Below are 21,381 nucleotides of genomic sequence, written 5' to 3'. Positions count from 1 at the left end.
GAAAGCTTATTTATATTATATGTACGCTATATTGTAATTATTTTTTTCCTTTCTTCTTACAAACAGAAGAGCATAACAGTAGTTTGGAAACATCGCTCATAAGAGTAAAACATCAACGCCAGCGAGATGAAAAATTATCCGTCGGTCATAATCGGATCGGATTCATTTGACATTCATAACATTCTAACAAAAACGTGCGTCTCAAAATTTTTCACATGAACATGGATTGCAAAAGTCCATGCAACAAAGCTCAAAGACAACTCATAAATGGTTATAACTCTGGATTATGGTTTAAAATGGCATGGAAAACCTATACAAATTAATCTCTTGTGTAATATTGCTTTCTCAATTTTTTCTCCACTATCGGATAATTTCGACATTAGATAAGGAGTCCTGAACTGAATGTTGACAATGTGACATTGAGTTGCGCGCTACCATAAGTGGCCATCTAGATTTTGCTTATAAGCCTAGATTGCTTCTTGATCGGAAAACGTTCAATGAAATAAGATGCTAATTATTTATCTATTTAAGAAAATTGTTTCAAATCGGTCTTTGTTTTGATGTTTTCGAAAACTAATGCTGAAATAAGATTCTGAACAGAAACGCCTCTTTTGCGAATATGACATTAGAAACGTTATTATGTAATGTGTTAGTTACCGCGAAAGGTTAATAGTTTTCGTCCGTAAAGCACGTGCTTTGGTGCAATCTTTTGAGATAATTTTAAATGATTATTCATTTGCTAAAATGTTTTCTTTTTTCCAATGAATCCTCCGTTATGAATAATGCCAAAATGATCGAGCTAGCTTTTTTCTAAAAATGTCATACGGAATATAAGAAAATTGCAGTCGATGACTGAAATCAGTGAAACTGCCGCAATGTAACATTTTTTGAACAATATTTGAATTATATAGTGTGCTATATTTGTTACCTCTCTCTTTGGCTTACTTTGTGATTCCGCTTTAATAACTTAATATTGCTGTAAAATGTAGAAAGACAATTCTGCGAGAAGGTATATCAAATCCTGATTTTCAATCGGGTGTGGTTTACATACTTTCTAAAATTTTGGTTCATGGTAATTTTTCAACTGTAGTTACAAAACGTTTTATTATTTAAAAAGAGGTTATGATGAAACTGTTTTTAAATACGCCTCATGTTTGGTGTTCATCAATTTTACAGTTGGACACTACGCTTCACTCTTTGATTATGACTGGTAAAACAGGCGGAGGACTCTATGATAGGCTTTTTAAATCCGCTCCCCCCCCCCCCCCCCCCCCCCCAATACACACACACACAAACTCCTGTACTGAGCTGTTTTGATATTTATCTTCTTGCCTGTTTTTGTCGGACCCTTACGGATTTTTTTTCTTAATGCTCTGTCTTCTTAAAGGCATTGAGAAAATGCGTTTTTTTGGTTCTTACGGTTTGCTTTTTATTTACATTTACAAAAGCATTTCTGTGTTTTATATGCCATGGCGTGTGCTAGGGATTAAAATGGTAGGGATTACTTTTAATTACACTGTCCTGTGAAAGTCACTTTGTAACATGATGGGGTAAGAGTGAGGTTTGATTCTTACCATAAACAGGTTTAAGCTCATAAGTTGTGGTTTTGCCACTTACCGTCCCAAGGCGATGCCCCATTGTGTTCCTTTATTTGTTTGTGTAGTCCTTGCTTTGTGTTTGTATCTGCATGTATCTGTCTTGTCTATGTGTGCTGGTCTTTTGCATCTCCGCGTGCTGCGCTGGGAGGCTATTTTTTTGGAACGTGGCTTTGCTTGTTGGATATTCATCCTTGTTTAAATACAAAGTTTTGTTGTTGACATGCACGTGTTTAGTGTTACTGTCATAAAGAACCCCACCGATTGTATATATATACATACAAATCTTTATTGTGATTTAGGCCTCCGGCCCATACACCATCAATCATATACATTATACATATATACAAACATAACATTTACATACAACAATTCTTATAAGGAATAATGAAGTAAATATTAACTATTTATATCACTCATGTCATAAAAAGCATTTGTTTTGAGAAAGAGGTTTGTACATAATTTCTAACTTTTTAAAGCTTCAATACATGCCTGTCCATGTATCTTGCCGAAACGAAATAAAGAAAAGACATGGACAGAGTAGATTAATATCTGTACCTTTGTTACTATGCCCAACTATCAGCCTTGTCAAGGCAAGACCAATATCTTGGCTATAATGAAAGTAATGCTTTTCCATAAAATAAAACTTATACAAAATATAAATACAATAGTTATGGCATATGTAAAACATACAACACAAAATTTAAACTATCTCTATCTCAGACAGCCGTAACTTTAAAGCATTATATATATAAACTGCAGTATTTTTAATAATATTTTCATTTTTGGAAGCCAACAAAATATTAAATTTATGAACATTTGGATTTTCATAGAATTTTTTTGGTATGTATTTTTCTCGAAGTGTTTTATACAAAGGACATACTAATATAAAATGACATTCATTTTCAACAACATTTTTGCAATAAAAACAAAATCTCCTGTCTCTGTCTATACCAAAATAACGACCTTGTTCAATCATTAGCGGATGTGAGGATATTCTCAAAGTACTGAAAGCATATCTATATTTCTTAATATCTAATATATCAAGGTAAGGTTCATACATAAAGGTTGTTTTAAAGTGCCTATAAGAGATCAACTTGGCATTATTATTACATTCTTCCGACCATTCTTGTAAATATTGATCTTTTAATCGCTGCACATACTGGCATACAAATAATTCAGGGTTCTGACAATTCTGATTTTCCCAAATATGCCCAAATCCATTTCTGTATAAATTTAATCTTACATTCGTTACCCAATTTTGGTAACCAATACTATCATAATAATATAACATCTGATAACATTTCTTAACATATCTATAATCAGGCATATTTATTATCCTGAGCCAATACCTTATACAACGTTTTGATGCTATAACATGCATAGGATGTCTTTCACAATCACCAGCAACAGCTGCATTACAAGATTTAAGAGGAACTGACATAAACCGTTTACAAGCATACATTTGTACCTTTTCAATTTCATACATATAATCTAAACCCCATATTTCAGATCCATATAACAATATTGGGGCTATTTTAGCATCAAACAACTTAAAAAATGTAGTTTTCGTCATAGGCATTAAATGATTCAAAGATGATAAAAGAGACACTAAGATCCTTTTTGCTTTACAAGCCATATGATCAGACATTTTATACATAGAAAGTTTACTGCTAAAAAATAAACCTACATAACAAAAACCGTTAACTACTTGGATTTTCTCCCCATTATATAACCATTTTTCATGTCTTGATAGATGCCCACCGTTCTTAAAGACAATTATTTTTGTTTTCTGAATATTTACACACATTTTCCATTCATGACAATAATTAGATAGTATATTTAACTGTTGTTGCAGACCATTTACTGTATCTGCAGTTAAAGCAACGTCATCAGCAAACAGTAACATTAAGATCTGAATCATATCTGGAGTTAATTGTATACCAGAGAGGCCACTTTCATCCATAGCAACATATAATTCATTTATAAATAATGAAAAAAGAACAGGGCTTAAATTACAGCCTTGACGTAGCCCAATAGGGCAGTCAAATATGTCACTACACACAGTTCTGTTTCTTACACAGGCCTTAACTGAATTATATATACTTTTTATAGAATCTAGAAGGTGTCCTTTGACACCATATTTTGACAAGATAGAGAACATTTTTGGCCTATCTACACTATCAAATGCTTTTTTAAAGTCAATAAAAGCAACATATAACTTTCTTCCTTTTCTACATAAATGCTTGTTTGCAAGTGAATATAAAATAAAACCATTATCTATTGTTGAGTACCCAGAGCGAAATCCAGCTTGTGCTTCTGTGATTTTGCTATAAGCATTAGTAAAAAATGTTAGTCTTTTATTTAAAATACTCACATATATTTTACTCAAAATTCCCCACCGATTGTATATCATGCCCGTTAAGACTGTCATGTTTATTATAATTGTTATATTGCGTAAGTCTTTTTGTATATCCTTAGGACGGCCAGCACATATTTATGCAATCTCGCCAGGCATATATATGTTTTTGACAACACAGAAAATGACGTCACTCGACCTTCAGCTATTTCCGGAAGTAAAGAAAATAAAAGTAGAAATGCTAAACTTGAAAACGAAAGCCGTATTTTGATTTGTAGATAGTCATGGGTTACGCGCAGGGGTCACCCCGTCTAAACGTATGCGCGTGGACTTCTTCGCTCAAAAGGTCGTTTTTGATGTTGTCTGAGAGGATCAGTATATGCCTCGGATCTAAGATTTAACCGTATATGAGAGCTGCAGACCTAGATATTTCAGAAGTATTTTCAAAATAAATTTCGTGTAATAAATGTTGATTGTACGGAAGCGTGAAAGGGTCATCAGACGCTAATACGTTTTATTACGTTAAGGCTGTGGAAAGGATATCTAGGTGCAACGAAACGCAGAAACGTTATCGATAAAGATTAAACAATGGGGCACATCTAATCAACGTCTCCCATTATATAATGTGCTGCTGTGTGTATATAATCCACTACTCTGCATATATGTTACCAAGTATATTGAAACGATTATTTCGCGTGCCTTCTGGTGCATTTACATGTAATAATACTAACACATTCCGTGCAAAAAGAAATTTACCTTGTTCAATTTCACTTATCTCGAAAGATATTATACGCGTAATTAGCAACGCGGCACTTAACCATTTTTAACTACGTGTTTTCACGTAATGTTCCCCATTATTCAGAGTAAAAAGCTTAAATATTGATGACAGTTTTGTCTTTTAAGGGGGAATGGTACTTTGTCAAAATTTAAGATTTGATGATTGTCTTATATACCAAAATAAACTTGAAGATATTTCCAATTGATATCATCACCTTTTAGAGCAATAAACATGCGTATGACGTTACCATGACGTCGCAAACATGACCCGTTTTCGCGCTTTTTACGTTCGTTAATGGTAGCTCTGAAATAGTATAAAACTCCATACTACAAGCGTATTGTTGGCGTCAATGCGTTAGATTATATATCAAACGACAGAATAAAGCAATTTCTTAGTTATTATTAACATGAACAGGTATTTTCTATCTGAATTTTCGAAGGAGGTTCGAAAACAGACATTTGGTTGTTTAAGAAAATTCAGGAAGAAAATCGATTCTGATCCATTTTGCAAAAAATTGGCCCGTGGAATTTTTGCCAAATTTTTGTATGTGAAAATTCATAATGTTGTTAATATCTATGCCAAAATAGAAAAAAGTTCACCGACGCGTTTTGTAGTAAAACCGTTTGAACTTGACTACTGCAGCTCGTTAAAAGACATGTAATCGTTATGTAACGTTACATGTGTTTATTTTAAATGGCTTGTCATAATTCTACCTGGAAACCTATAAACAAGCAGTTATGAGACATGAATTAAATATTTCAATCTAATCGTAAAAATATTACACATTTCATAACATGCAGTATTCCAAAATAGTTTCATTGAAAAGTGCATATATTTTAAATTACTAGAAGTTCTTGATGTTCATTTCAATAGCCACTTCATGCACCTTTTTCAAACTCAGCTGCTCTCTAAAATAAGTCGCGATAAATACGGACAGTTCAGAAGGCTAAAAAAGTTAAGTTTTTGAAGAAAGGGAGTGTCGGGAGTGATAATAAAACGGAGAAAAGCAAAATAGAAGAATCGTCGACAATGGTTGCAAAATATGCGGAAAAAGACTTTACTGAAGCCCGCCCGCTCAGCTCAGTAGGTAAGAGCGTTGGTCTACGGATCTCGGGGTCGCTAGTTCGATCCTCGGACGGGGCGTATGTTCTCCGTGACTATTTGATGAACGACACTGTGCCTGATATCATTAGTCCTCCACCTCTGATTCATGTGGGGAAGTTGGCAGTTACTTGCGGAGAACAGGTTTGTACCGGTACAGAATCCAGGAAAACTGTTTAGGTTAACAGCCCGCCGTTATATGACTGAAAAACTGTTGAAAAAATGGCGTTAAACTCAAAACAAAGACTTTACTGGAAAAAACCTATTTTCCGAAACTAAGTATGGTCTATATAGTGTACTACATTTTAAATATCTAAAATGCTATGGCATTTTACGGAACCACTATTTAATAAACGTTGCAGCTGCATTAGGTAAGCATGGGATAATCAAAATACAAACATTTCCGCACAGTTCTATCCGAATGTGAATTTCGTTTAAATTGTATTAATGATACAATTAAAGGCAGATTTATAGAATTTAAGTAAGTACTACAGTAATCAGACTGTCAAAAAGTTGATTAATTTTCTGAATCAAGTTTTTACGCTCGTTTCTACAGTATGGCGGGTAGTTTCCTTAAACATTGTTCCTGGGAACGACCAGTACTAAACCCCTAACCTCCGACACAAACTACCAAGTGTTCTCACATAAAGAGCCATGTTCGGTAGCGGGGCTCGAACTTACAGTCCTCCATCAGTGAGATATCTCAGTGAATCAGACCACGTAGGCAGTCCTAAACGTTGACAGTTTATACATATACGCTATTTTTCTTTTGCAAGCAGTACAACGGAATTTTAAAATTCGAATGTTACGTATGCATTTTAAGATTCCGCCGTGTACTGTTTGCAAAGATTACACGTCAAAACCTTTACATAAATGGTTACCGTTCTACCTGTTTTAACATATGTTATTTGAGCCGCGCCATGAAAAAACCAACATAGTGGCTTTGCGACTAGCTTTGATCCAGACCAGCTTGCGCAGTCTTGTCAGGATCTATATTGTTCGCTTTTAAAGCCTATTGCAAGTTAAGAAACCGTTAGCGAACAGCATGGATCCTGACCAGACTGCAAAGCCACCGTATGTTGGTTTTCACAAGGCGCGGCTCATTTCATTTAAATATTTCTGTTATTTGTTATTTGTTGCACAGGACGGGGAAAAAACGCCTGAATAGAAACGACTAAATTATGAATTTTAAACATGCCATCACGGACAGGTGCCCCTTCCGTTTACATGACGACATAACGATATAGAATGATGAATGTTCGTCCAGATGCCGTTTGTTTCGCGGCTTGGTTCACAATATTGTCTTTCCTAAAATTCAATAAAAAATATATTAAAGTTTGCAATGTTGGTCCAGATAGAAACTAGCAGTATACACTAGAGAACGATCACTTAAAAAGATGCTAAATCCGTTCCCGATCCTGGATTATGTACTGAGCTTTTATTTTACACGTATTTTAGAAAGAATAAGTTTGAATAGAATGGCTGTATAATAAGTCTTAATAAATTAAGAATGCTTATATTTTTTATCAAAAAACAGCCAATGAGCGGCAGTAAGCTTGTCTACCTGCCTGACATAACTGAAATACTGAAAGGGCCGTAAAACAGGATTCTATCAATCAAAACAAACAATAATATGAATTCATTTGGAATTTCCATATAAGCCGACAATCTCGCATGTTATGCGCCCTTTTCCGAGGTCACCGTACCGCGCTACTGATAATTTCCTGACAAGTCAACACGATGCTGGTACAAATCTATACTTTAGGTTGTGTTTCTGTAATAAGAATGTATATAACAACCGTACTTAATTATTCAGTATCTGTTTGTCTCCCTTGGCTATATTTTTGCATGAAAACAAAAATGGGATAATCTCGTAAATATTAGTACTAAAGAAATATTATCAATAAATTTATCTATAAATATAAATTTGCCATCAAAATATTATGTTTATTTCAAAGCAACTTATTACATTAAATAAATACACATACAAAAATAATTAATATGCAAATTTAACACACCCGTGTGAGTGATAATTATCTGTGACTGCTATATAAGTATAATAATTTTCTAAAAGTTAGAGCGAAAAAGAGCATTATTTTTATTGAGTTTTCTGTCAATTATTTATGTTAATTTCGTTTTGAAAACTATATTATTATTGACCCTTGAGCCATTGGATATGGTATGGTATTCACTGGAAGAGGTAATGCCCTCTTCCGGTGAATATCACATCATATCCGATGGCTTAACAGTCAATAACTGTTTTATTATATGGGTTCAAGTTTATAAATAAGTAACAAATATTGTTGCAACATACATAATGTTTGAAAGTAACAATAACTGTGTGAAAACTTACCAAAGTTTACACGAAAACAATTAAATATGGTCAACTTCACAGATGCCAAAAAATTGGAGCGATTCTGTAAAAGCTATGGAGCCCGATATTCGTGCTCAATTGCATAAAGAGGCAAGCAATTCTGGACTGATGTACAAACATATTATAGAGGACGATGACTCTGCAGCAACGAAATAAACAAGGGAGAAAGTTAATTTTGACATTGTAAAATTTTCAGATCCAGCACATACAAAACGAATCGTAGGAAATAAACTTGAAAAGATTAGTCGAGCCTGTCCATTATTAACTGAAAAAGTGAAATCATCATTCATTAAGAATTTCACATACGCTGTCAATCAAAACAAACAAAAAGGAGAAGCTGAATTAATACAGGCGCTATAAAGCATAGGTCCACTTATGTATGGAGAGCACCATCTTTACAGCCACTGGTGTAAAAATAAGGCAAATAATGTAAATATTCACGTGCTTACGTCATGTCTTAAGCGACGTTGTTTATTGCGTCACAATGCTCTAATTCAAACGGTTGTACTAGAAAAACGCTTCGGTGAACTTTTTTCTATTTTTGCACAGCCATTAACAACACAATGAATTTTTACATAAAAAAATTTGGCAAAAATTCCACGGGCCAATTTTTGCAAAATGGATCAGAAGCGATTTTTTTCCTGAATTTTCTTAAACAACCAAAAGTCTGTTTTCGCACCTCCTTCGAAAATTCGGATAGAAAATACCTTTTCATGTTAATGATCACTAAGAAATTGCTTTATTCTGTCGTTTGATATATAATCTAATGCATTGACGCCAACAATACGTTTGTAGTATCGAGTTTTATACCATTTTAGTGCTACCATTAACGGACGTAAAAAGCGCGAAAACGGGTCATGTTTGCGACGTCATGGTAACGTCATACGCATGTTTATCGCTCTAAAAGATGATGATACAAATTTGAAATATCTACAAGTTTATTTTGGTATATACGACTATTAGCAAGTTTTAAATTTTGACAAAGTACCATTCCCCCTTAAGTGCGCATTCAGTGAACTTAATTGGGGCTAATTATTCTCCAGTGGCTTAGGTTTACATTTGTAGTTTAAAATGAGCATGGTGTATGCGCTTACCTGTAGTGCTGATTTTAAATTATTAGGTGAATATACAAGTAAACGTTTTCTTCGATCTGCTAAATATGAACATTATGTCTGATATCATTCATCCTCCACTTCTGATTGATGTTGGGAAATTGACCGTCACTTACGTAGAACTAGCGGGTACTGGTACATAATCCAGGTAAGCTTCTTAGGTCATCTGTCCGCCGTTTCATAACAGTACTAAAACCTGTTGAAAAACGACGCTACACCAAAAACAAACAAGCAAGCTCTGAACAAGGTACGTTTTCAAAAGAGATGTTTAATTATTCTAGAGATTTCCTGCACGATTATTTTATAACAAAATGTTATTGTATTGATTTGAGGAGTTATCCGACGAACCTTTTGTACCTGTAATATAATAAACAGTAAATTATCAATAAAATCTGTGAAAAGATTCTTTGATAGCATAGAACGCAATCAAGCAACATAATAGCAGACTCGGTGTGCTTGAGTGTGTTCATGCGAGTTTATGAAATGTACACTACCCTTTATATCACACGCAGTCTTGTTTAGTACACACATTGTACACATTTGACAATTGTCTTGACCAACTTTTCCTTTCAGAACAACGTACTATTTATGGAGACTTCATTTTGTGGTAGTAATGTTTTATAAATAGTGTACAGTAGAACCCGCTAATGGTACAACCAACGGTTCTTTTAAAAAAATCTTAATAGACCGAATTATACATAGAAAAGTTTTCAATTGTCTTGCTTTAGAATGTTAATAAAGACATAAAAGTTATATTTAAGTTGTTACGAATTTATGAAAAAATACTTCAAAATATTTCCATTATCAAAGTACCAATAAAAAAGAAAAAAAAGTTATTTAAAAATTACAAGATACGTGTACATCTAATTAGTATTTTAGTCTAATAGAAACACAATCTTTATTTAAATAAAAAATTCTTTAAAAAACCAAGATAAATAATAATATAAACGAAAATATATACATCTATTATATGAACGTTGATCACTTTCAAGCATTAAATGGTTTGTTAGATCTGTACAGTATTCAAAATTATCAAAGAAAAATAAGCTCATTAAATACAGCATGAGTTTAGTTGAAAAAAATATTTAAAATAATAAATGATGTAGCTTACAATACACAGGATTTTTTCTTTTTTACCATCGACTTGATGGACAACATAGTGTGAAAGGCCTTTATTAGTGGAGTTATGTGGTCATTTTGGACTGAAACAGCTGTTGGTTGGTCTTTTTTAAATAGAGTTTGTGACCATTAAAATGTAGAAATAATTCCATTCTTGAGAAAAGTGGTTATTATTTTTTTTGCAGATTTTATTTAATATGAGATGGTCTTGATTTAGGTGTGGTCTTAATGCGGCTTTCTGTTGTAGAATATTATCCACTTAATTTTTCCACATTCAATCCGAAAAGCTAGTTAGTAATTAAGCGACCAAAACATGACATATACAACGCTTTTAAGGATCGGTATAAGCAATTAACATTGATTTTGTCTGTTAAATGCCTGTTTACAGCGAATGAAACAGTTGTGTTGGAAGAAAAATAGTAGCCTTGTTTTAATTTGGTCATTAAAAGGTCTGTTATGATAATAAAACAACTCTATACAGAGCCGTTAAATACGTCTAACAAGATGTTTTAGATACTGATGTTTGTTTATACAAATGGTGGATAGCATCGTTTTGTTTCAAGGTCAGCGACAGTTTAGTACTTTGTTGTAATGGAATTGTCTGTTACATAGGTAATAGTTACAAATAAATATTATTCATCACAATTTTCTGAGCTAATTATTAGTTTTAGAAAGACAAAATTATATCGCTTTCATAGCCACGATAGAACATGTAAGAATAAGCATTGTAATATTGTATGTTGAGGTGTGTGTTCGATATCCGACGTCTTCATACTTTGTAAGTATTTTATTCAATAAATGTTCATCTTACATATAGAGTTGTGTGAATTCATATTTTCTTGTCAGAGATATGAATAATATGACATAAAATGGAAATCTGTATTGTATGCATATATCTAATGCTTGGCTAGAAGAAAATGTGCGTGGCATCGTTACTGTGATCTCTGATTCCTTGACTCTACTGACGTCAGGCAAATCAAGTCTATGAATTGAATCCTCACACGTCAAAATCAAACTGTAGGTCTCTAATTATTTCATGATAAAAGAGGAGAAAAGATAATAACATGCTTTGATTCAATTTTCTGAACAATGCTTGCATCTAGGGGCATAGGGATAATGAAACATTTGGATTTTTGTGGCCTCCAGGTGAATTATACGGCAATAAATACCTTTGAAAATCCTGGAAGTGGGACCAATATTATGTAATGACATTTAAATCATTGTTACTGTAAAGACCTACCGAATTTTAATGAATAATTGAAATGTAATTGATGTTGTTTATTTGAAATGGTTTTTGGGTCACGAGAAGTTCACTGAAGAAAAACTTCTCGTGTCCCAAAATCATTTCAAATAAACAAAATTTACTAGGATTAAGAACAGTAATTCTTTAATTCTTTCAGAGGCATTTGTCGTGAACTTAATTGGTTAGAAATCTTTACTGCCACATGTAGAAATTGATGATTTTGTCATTCTTGGCAGATGCACTTAACAGGGCGAAACATGAAGTATGTGACAAACGGATTTGTGATGTAAAGAAATGCAAGTTAAACGTTTAAATTAGAAAATGTTGTAATGTTTGCAAGACTGCGATTCCTTCGTCAAAATGAGGTTGTCAGCACATGCTCTCCCTACTTCATGGTTTTTAGATATCTTAAATCTGTTAGGGGTTGTTCATCTTTTGCTTCGGACAATCGAAAGGCATTATTTCTGAAATAACGTAAAAGGAAAAGATGACTAGCTGCATGTACTTGATTGCACAAAATACCAAAACACTAGCTAGATATTTAGCTTATCTGAATGCATCAACCCTCGTTGATGCACATATGTGCATAAATAATTTCTGTACTCGTTTGCTTCTGGATTATATTTTAGCTTTATGTAACTCAACTTTACTGGAAAAATAAAGTGGTGTTTCGTTCTGTCAAATACTCTGTGTGCCACATTCTAAAGGAAAGCTTTTATTGCTTTAAAAGCACAATTTCTGACGTGGAATGATAGCCATGTGGTTAAGCATTGTCCATAAATTCGTTAGAAGGGTATTGATTTAATAATTATTGGATAACCGTTTTTGTCTCATATCAAATTACTATCACTTATGATCTGTTCTATTACTATATCTAAAGATAGACGGCACAGACTGATTGATGAAATTAATCACTCACGAATAAGACTCCTATTAAAGAGGGGAGATTATTCTCAGTATCACAAAAACGTCTCGGTTGTAATACCGACTGACTACATTAAAAACAATGTATGTGTAAGGGTTTAACACGTCTTTTTCAACAATTCTTCAGTCATCTAAACGACGGTGTCTTCTTCTCGCAGGGAGCATAATGCTCAACGTTTTAGTTTATCACGTGACATGATACCCAACTGAGTCACATTAAACAGTCCAAGCACTATCCTCATAATGTTGAGCGCCAAGCGAGAAAGCTACTAGTACCATTTTTTATGTCCTGGTATGACGCGGTCAGGGTGTGAACCCACGACCTCCCGCACTTGACGGTGCTATACTGATCAACATATAAAGTGCACCACACAGCAAACTCTTGAAATGTTTTGTCTATTAGTTAACAAGATAGTTATAATATGAATATATCAAAACCTTATTATGAAAAGTCTTTTTGAACAAGAGAAAAACTTTCATTTTCAGTAACAGTTACTATATAATACTACAAGGCAAAACAATACGTTCAAATTTGTACCATTAATTCTGGTTCAAAAAGAAATAAAGATAATTAAGAAATCAAGTAAATTGCTCAAAACGCATTTTATTATGATTTATGTGAGTTACCAAAATGTTATTAATATATAATATAACGGATTTATCACAGACATATCAGCACATTTTAATTAGTAAAAGTAAATGAGGGGCCACATTCTAGCCCAAGGGCCAGAATATTACGAGAAAATGACATTTGACTTTCAATTGTACAGTGGGTCTAAGTTCCAAGCAAAAGAGGTTGTACTCAGTTAAAAACATGTTAATACTTGACGAAAATGAGGCTGTTTAATAAATATTTAGAATTTAGAGTGATATCAGTTATTTTTCTATAATATTCCACTATACTGTTCTGGCATGCCCCCTCTTTACAAAGTCGAAATATGTGTATCATTTGTTTCATTCACCACTCAACTTGCTGTTTGTAGCATCTCGTTGTGTACTGACATGGGTTATGTATTTAAAATGTCGTGTTAGTATTTGCTAGACGAAGGGTTAGCATTCGCCTACGGAGTTACTTTATTAATCAGCAATTCAACTTATTAGCCCCAAGGGTACTCAAAAATATATTAGCTTTCCATATATAAATCTTAATGTTGGGGAAAAAAGGTGACTCTAAAATGTTGATTGAAATGTAATTCGTTATTTTAGAGTTTAAAAAATCTGCATGGTACGACATGTATTGCCATTATAACAGAATAAACTCACATTTTGTTTGGACAAAAGAGTGGGAGTAACAAATAAAATACATGTCGGTGCCTTACTTGATAGAACATCTCATGTTACTTTAAATAGTACACAAAGCCTTTAAAAATAGCAGGCCCGGTAACTGAAAAATGAAGAAAATATGTTATCATGGAAGCAAAAATCCGAAATCATTTGCAATTCTACAATTCAAAATATCTAAAAATTTGCGTGTTTTCCTTTTTTGTTTTCTACTTCGTTTAGGGTTTCTTAATAAAAAAAACTTGAAATTTGCTTTTAAGAAAAGTAAAGCGTAAAATTATTTCTGGTTGTTTATATATTACATTTTAGATAAAGTATATTTTTGTTATTTTCTACTATATTTTTATCTTATAAACTTCTTTCTTTACGGTGACACAACTTGGGAAGACGAGGTGTCTGTGTCTTGATTAACGACTCGTAACATTCTTCATAAACATCGACGAGCCGCAATGCCAGACACATATAATTAATTTGACTCTTTGCTAGAGCTATTTACGAGAAAGGGCATGAAACAAGTTGCGCGATTTATACATCAAAATGACATAAGCGGTATCGTCATAATCGGCTGCTATTAGTGTCTGCTTCTCCTATCAGACCTGTTTGTCAATTCGTACAGATATGATTAGAGAAGGCTGCCTTATTCAATACCAGGACTGTTTCTGTTAATCATAGCAGCACAGCTGTCCTGCTTTTGAATAGAGAAAGAGAAAAAGTCATACATGGTGTCTAGCGATAACTGTTATATTATTTTGTTTTATGAAATGAAGATTTCTGTAACTGAACTGACTGACAATGCCCTTGCAAAACGAATACGTTGTTGTAAATAGACACCGTAAGATGTTGCTCAAGGGTCATATCCGTCCAGGAAAGGGAACATGACAATTTCAGAGTTTAAAAAGTCTCTTTTTATTCAATGTGCCAGAAATAATACTTGATGGAAGTCTGCAAAAAATTATACACTCACTAAAATTCGAACAATATTCATATTTTAGCAATTGTTAGTTTAGGAAAATAGGATTAATTGTATTGTGTATGTAATGTCGGTTCGAATGGTTCTTAGTTACGGAGAAAGCTAATGTCATTTGATCAATAAAAAAGAAAGAAATTTGAATCTGCCCATAAAAATCAAGGAGTAAAGTCGAACAGGAACCGCCACAATCAAGGTAAGTGTAAAAGTATACACGTGTAAACTGACTGAGCATATTCATACATAAACGAATACGCGATAAAAATAGTATAGTAAACATTTTGGGTTTAACGCCGTTTTTCAAAAGCATTTCATTTATGAAGACATCAGATATATGGCGTTCTTAGTGTAAACAGTAAGGAATTACGAAGGGTTTTGTGAAAGATTATTGGATAAAATAAGGACTGTATACTTTCAAATACGGAATGTATACTTTTATTTCAAATCGGATTTTTTTTCGAATGTGCATATGACTTTTAATTTTTCGAAGCATTTTTAAACTGTTGTTATATTTTTTTTTTTTTAAATTGCTACTTTTATTGTCCATTGATAGGGATTCATAAAATGTATGATATATATAGCAGAACTATGTTTAAAATAAGTATCCAAAACAATACGAAGATGTAAACTTACAGAGGAATTTCACGAAGGCTTAGCATGAGTGAATTATTATGCGCAGCTTATAACCAATTCGGAGTGTTACATATATAAAACGTGGTCATGCTATATATAATTTTGATTCTTATATGGGTTTTATGTTAACAAGCAGTTAAAACAAGGATATTGTGCATTTTTTCATGGCGAAAACTAGCACATATTGACGCGCCTTATCCCTTTTTGTATATGATAAAATACATTTTGCAGTATATCAGATGTGGAAGAACTCTTTCGCTTCCCCTATATGGCGCAAAATAATGTGCTGGCATGAAGTCAATATTTATAGGTTATTAGATTTGTATTGAGAAATATGCATGAGTTCTGCAGCGGAAATTTTATTCCGCTAAAGAACGAGTATATATTTCTCGATGCAAATTTAATCATATTTTTATTACATACGCATTTTCGCTTAAAATCATTATATAAATGATACAGATTTGCTTTTACGCCTGAGTGAGATTGAAAATATCGTCGTAAAAGAACTTTATACGCAAAGAAATACATGAAACTGACGTCACAAATGACGCCACACACCCGATATGAAATTTGAACGTCAATACGGAAAAATATTGACGTTTCAGGTTCCACTGAAACTTAACGGAGTTATTAAGTGAGTACGTAATAATGCAGTGTTTTAATAGAAACGTGTATGAATATAATAATAGTTTTTTTATTTATAGAAACTTACTAGTTATATCACATAATAGTGTCGAAAACTTCTCGAACTATTATCTACTAGGACAAGCCAAGCAGTTGATAATTAATTTAGCATAACTATTAATATTTTGAACACACATAAAAAGTTGAAGTTAATAGAATGACCATTTTTATATAAGGGGCAATTATTCAGGCCAGACTATTTAACATTCAATAAATTCCGAGGGAATCATCTGTACGCCTCTACACACTCTGAACAAAACTGTATCCCTACGCATTCTGCGGACTATATTAACTAAATAATTAAACTAAAAGTATACACTAATGAATAATCTTTTTTAAATTGCAAAATACCAATTCCTTTGCTCGTTAAAGTCTACAGAAATATCAATTTCAAATTAAATCATCAAAACAGCAAAACACTTACAAATCAAGACAAATCTTTAATCTGTTAAAAGCACACGTTTAAAATGATAATGGTGATAATTAGTTCTGATTTATTCTGATAACATTCCCGAGCGGTATTCGAACCGGCTGGTTAGCAATGAACTCATCAATAAATGATGCTGGTGTAAATTTAAGATATAATTTATAGCAAAAGAGTGCTTTAACACTATTTATATACGATGGGCGGTTATACGTCGGGCGTAATAGTTTCACGAGGGCGCAGCGAGTGTATAAAGTGTATAAATAGTGTTAAAACACGGTTTGCTATAAATTATTTCGATTCTAATATGCAGTTAATCTAAAACAGCAGATAAAATATAGTAGCGCTCTTTCTTGGTCGCAACGAAAACATTGACGTCACCGCACGTTAACGTGACGTCATTCTAACTTAAGAGTGTTTTAACAGAGAAAAGCATATTAGAATTATATTTCTAAAATCATTCATTCAAATTAGGTATCATAAACATCATATAAGTAGAAAGGAAAAATACTTACTTTGTTCAAGCCAAAAGGTGTATTCTGAGTGTATTAATTTAGGTAAAACACGATTTTGCTATACATTATTTCGATTCTAATATGCCCTTAATCTAAAACAGTAGATAAAATAAAGTAGGGCCCTTTCTTGGTCCCAACAAAAACATTGACGTCATCGCACGTTAACGTGACGTCATTTTAGCGTAAGCGTGTTTTCACAGAAACAACCACATTAGAATTCTTATTCAGTCCGATCAGTAATGTTTCTTATCTTATTATAAATCTCTTATTCATCACCGTTTTATTTTGTTATTAATTAAGAACTGATTCCATTAGTTGGAACCGACTTTAACGTTTCATTTGAATTAGAATGATGTTATTAACTGTCACTGTTTTTGATTAATGGAATGAATGACACATAACTTGGTCAATTAGAAAATTACATGTTACAGCTTTTAAAATTTTTATTTTATGTTAGCGCAATTCTATATCTGTGAATAATGTTGTACAAAGAGTTGCCGAACAAAGCCAGTAACTCAGTTTCAAATTATAACAGATTTATTTAAATTCTCGCATCAAAACAACTTTCAATCTAATTGTAACAATTATTTTTGTACTTCTTATTGATATTTCAATGAAAAGGGGAAATGTTTGTGTTCCTGATTGCGTACAATTGTATTTGAAATGATGTATTTTAAAGATAAAATGTTTTAATCTAACGAACATTAAATAGAAATGCAAATAGGAGATGTTTGAAGGTTTTTAATAATAACAATCGATTCAAATCTGATAAAACTTTCCCCAAAATACAAGAAACAAAGAATTCTTAATACAATTTCCTTCCATTAAGAAACATTACAGAGAAGAATGGCAATTTGTACAATTTAATGTACTTTTATTTGTAGATTCATTTCGTTTATTAGCTTTTCCCGACGATTCAATATATATAATAACTGATTTTAAGACAAAATTGTTTTACAGAAAACCAAAACATGTGATAAAAGAGTACAAAACAATCAGGAAAGAGGCAGTTTCTAATTAACCTGTCCTTATATTTTAGTTTTCGATTGCGTCATCGCGTCTGCAGTTTGATTAACATTTTATGTTGGCGTGTACAACATGATCGATATTGCGCAACTATGGAAATATGATGACGTAACATGAAGTGACATGAAAAAGAATAATTTGTATTTCGCCGAAAGGAAAATATAATGTGCTGTAATTCTGTATAATGTACAAACATGATCATTTTAACATATCTGGGCGCAAAAACCCGCAGGGTATTGAACAATGTTTCTCCTAACAAACAAATACTTATAGATCTATATACTGGAACAATAAGATAACGAGATTGCACGTTTAGAGATGAATCAGTGAAATGTAAAAATTGCAAAAACGAGGACGAAGTGGTGGAGGTGAGGATAGAGGTGGTTATAAAAACAAAGGGGAATGTTTCCCGTAAGATTGTAAGAGTCTAGAATGTTCTCTTGGGTGCACTATATATGCATAAATCAACTATATCGTAACAATTGATCTAGGGCTAACAACACTAAATCACGAACACTTGTATGCAGCAGGACACTAAATTGTACATCACACAAAAACTTTTATTGACATAAAATCTATTTATGTTGGCGTGTACAACGTAACCTGACCGATATTGCGTAACTATGGACAAATGATGACGTAACATGGATTGGCATGAAAAGGGACAATTTTTATAATGCCGAAAGGAAAATATAATGTGTCGTTATATTGTATAATGTACAAACATGATCATATTAACATATATTAGCGCAAAAAAACCGTCACAAGAGAAGCAGGGAGTGACGCCCTGTTGAAGACGCCCATGACCACTTTGTTTTGTCGACTCGAGAATTAAACCATTCCACATGGTTTGGTCGATGGCTGTCTAAGTAAAATCTGGCAAATCACCACTCTTTTCACATGAATGTCCCGTTCTAATGTATCTGCCAGCTGAAGAATGGCCTGAGCTACAGCTTCCAAGGAATTCTGTTGCGGTCCCGATAATAATCAGCAATATTGCTGGTGAAAAAATAGAGAAAAGTGGAAACTTCACAGGTCGCTCAACACGACGAAAACGAAAATGTTGCAGGCTCGGTTTGATTCAGCCTGTTCATGGACGGTAGTGGAAATACATGCTACCGTCCACGCCCTCTAGCCCCGGGTTGAGTAGAACTCAACATTTACACATGCTAAAAGTACAAAAAACAATTAATTTAGAGACATCCGCAGATGTATCCAAACGGCGGTGAACATGGAACGTTCAATGATACACGTGCTGAGGCGTGTAATTCCATGAAGAGCGGCGTTTGGTCCCCAGATAAAGTAAAGGGTTTGCCCCAAACGAGAAAACATTGGGCAGAACTAAACAAACTGGAATTTAGGAAGGGGATCTGATGTTATGGAGCCTGCGTATTACAGGAACTGTCAAAAGACAAAATTAAAAAGCAGGCACCATATCCAAGGTGTGATTAAACAATACCCAAGGCTATGAAAGCGGGAGTATTGGAACCACCCAGGCCGAAATGGTGATGTTGAGAAACTAAACATACCCAATAACACGACATAAAAGTCGTGCTAAACTTTCTGAAAAGATCGAAATATAACAGCCCTGATTGGATGTACGGGGAGACCTTTTACGGCCGCCACACTGCACAAACAACGCTGCTGTGATAATAAAATAGAGAAAAGTGGAAACTTCACAGGTCGTTCAACACGACGAAAACGAAAATGTTGCAGGCTCGGTTTGATTGAGCCTGTTCATGAACGGTAGTGGAAATGCATGCTACCGTCCACGCCCTCTAGCCCCGGGTTGAGCAGAACTCAACATTTACACATGCTAAATGTACAAAAAAAACAATTTAGAGACATCCGCAGATGTATTCAAACGGCGGTGAACATGGAACCTTCAATGATACACGTGTTGGTCCCAAAAAAAGTAAAGGGTTTGCCCCAAACGAGAAAACAATGGGCAGAAGTCTTGGACCGTATCCAGATATCTTGTCAGTGTGTTCACAAAACCTCCTGGGTAGCCAGTGTATTGGATCAGCGGTTTAGGGTTTAATGAACGGTTGTAGGCCAAACCTGGAGTATCCCTTACGAAATTTTCAAAACAAGTTACAAATGAGTGTCCAAAAAGTTGAATAAAGACAATGATTCTGTGTGTAATAACGTCGTTACACTTTCATCATTACATTATCCGCTGGTCGTGTCCAATGATAATCTTGAAAATAACAGTAAATCCGTTCGAGAAGCAGTAGTTACTAACGCCTCATGGAAGATTAACCTCATCTGAAGTTATACCGTAAGTCTGTGGTTATTTATAAGAATGCGTGGAAAAGGGAAAATGTTTCCCGCAAAAGTTTAAGAGTCTAGAATGTTTTCGTGCACTCTGGCTGGCGCATTATATATGCATAAAACAACTATATCTTATCAATTGATCTAGGGCTAACACAACTAAATCACGAGCACTTGTATGCAGCAGGACACTAAATTGTACAACGCACATAAAAACCTTTATTGACATAAAATCTATTAAAGTATTAGACCCCTTATAGTAATGTTTAAAACATGGCATTCGTTTGGTATATTCTTAATGCCGACCTTGTTTCGCACTGTGTTGCAATTTTAAACAACTTTTACCGTATCGTATTTTTGATGAATTTGGAATAATTTATGATATTTCCTCAAGCTCAAGTAGAGATAAATTTCAAAGTGATGGCAACTGTCCAAAACGTTTGCAGAGAATTCATTATACCGTTAATGTTTGATAAAATAAACGTCAAACTATTGGTAAACAATTATAAAACACAAAATAAAACTGTCAATATCATTTTTTTCTAGAGTGCCTCAGGTAAAAGGATTTAATAAGACAGAATTCTAACTCAAACATTGAAAAATAAAGGTTGAGTCCTGTGGGACTGTTGAAAATAACCTTGGGGCATTAGAAAAACCTATCTACATTTCTTCCACAAAATGCAAGCTAAAGAATAAAGGCTAAATAGAGAACTTTTACAGCATGTAACACAGTATTTGTAGAGATGTCTAACTCTGCCCCCTTCTGTTTCAGAGGTAAATTCACTTTGAACAGCAAGAAATCGCTTATCAAATGAAAATGTTTCTTTCACTTTTGTACAACAAATCAAAAATGTCTTCAAAAAAGGTAAAAACTTACTAGAAAAAACGGAATATAAGAAAAAATAATTTTGGTCCCAGTTGGGCTTGAACCTATATCACTGAAAAATTCAAGTCAAAGTAGGTTTATTGTAG

This window comes from Mercenaria mercenaria, chromosome 11 (assembly GCF_021730395.1).
Source record: "Mercenaria mercenaria strain notata chromosome 11, MADL_Memer_1, whole genome shotgun sequence".
NCBI lineage: Eukaryota > Metazoa > Mollusca > Bivalvia > Venerida > Veneridae > Mercenaria > Mercenaria mercenaria.
Note: the sequence above shows the minus strand (reverse complement) of the source record.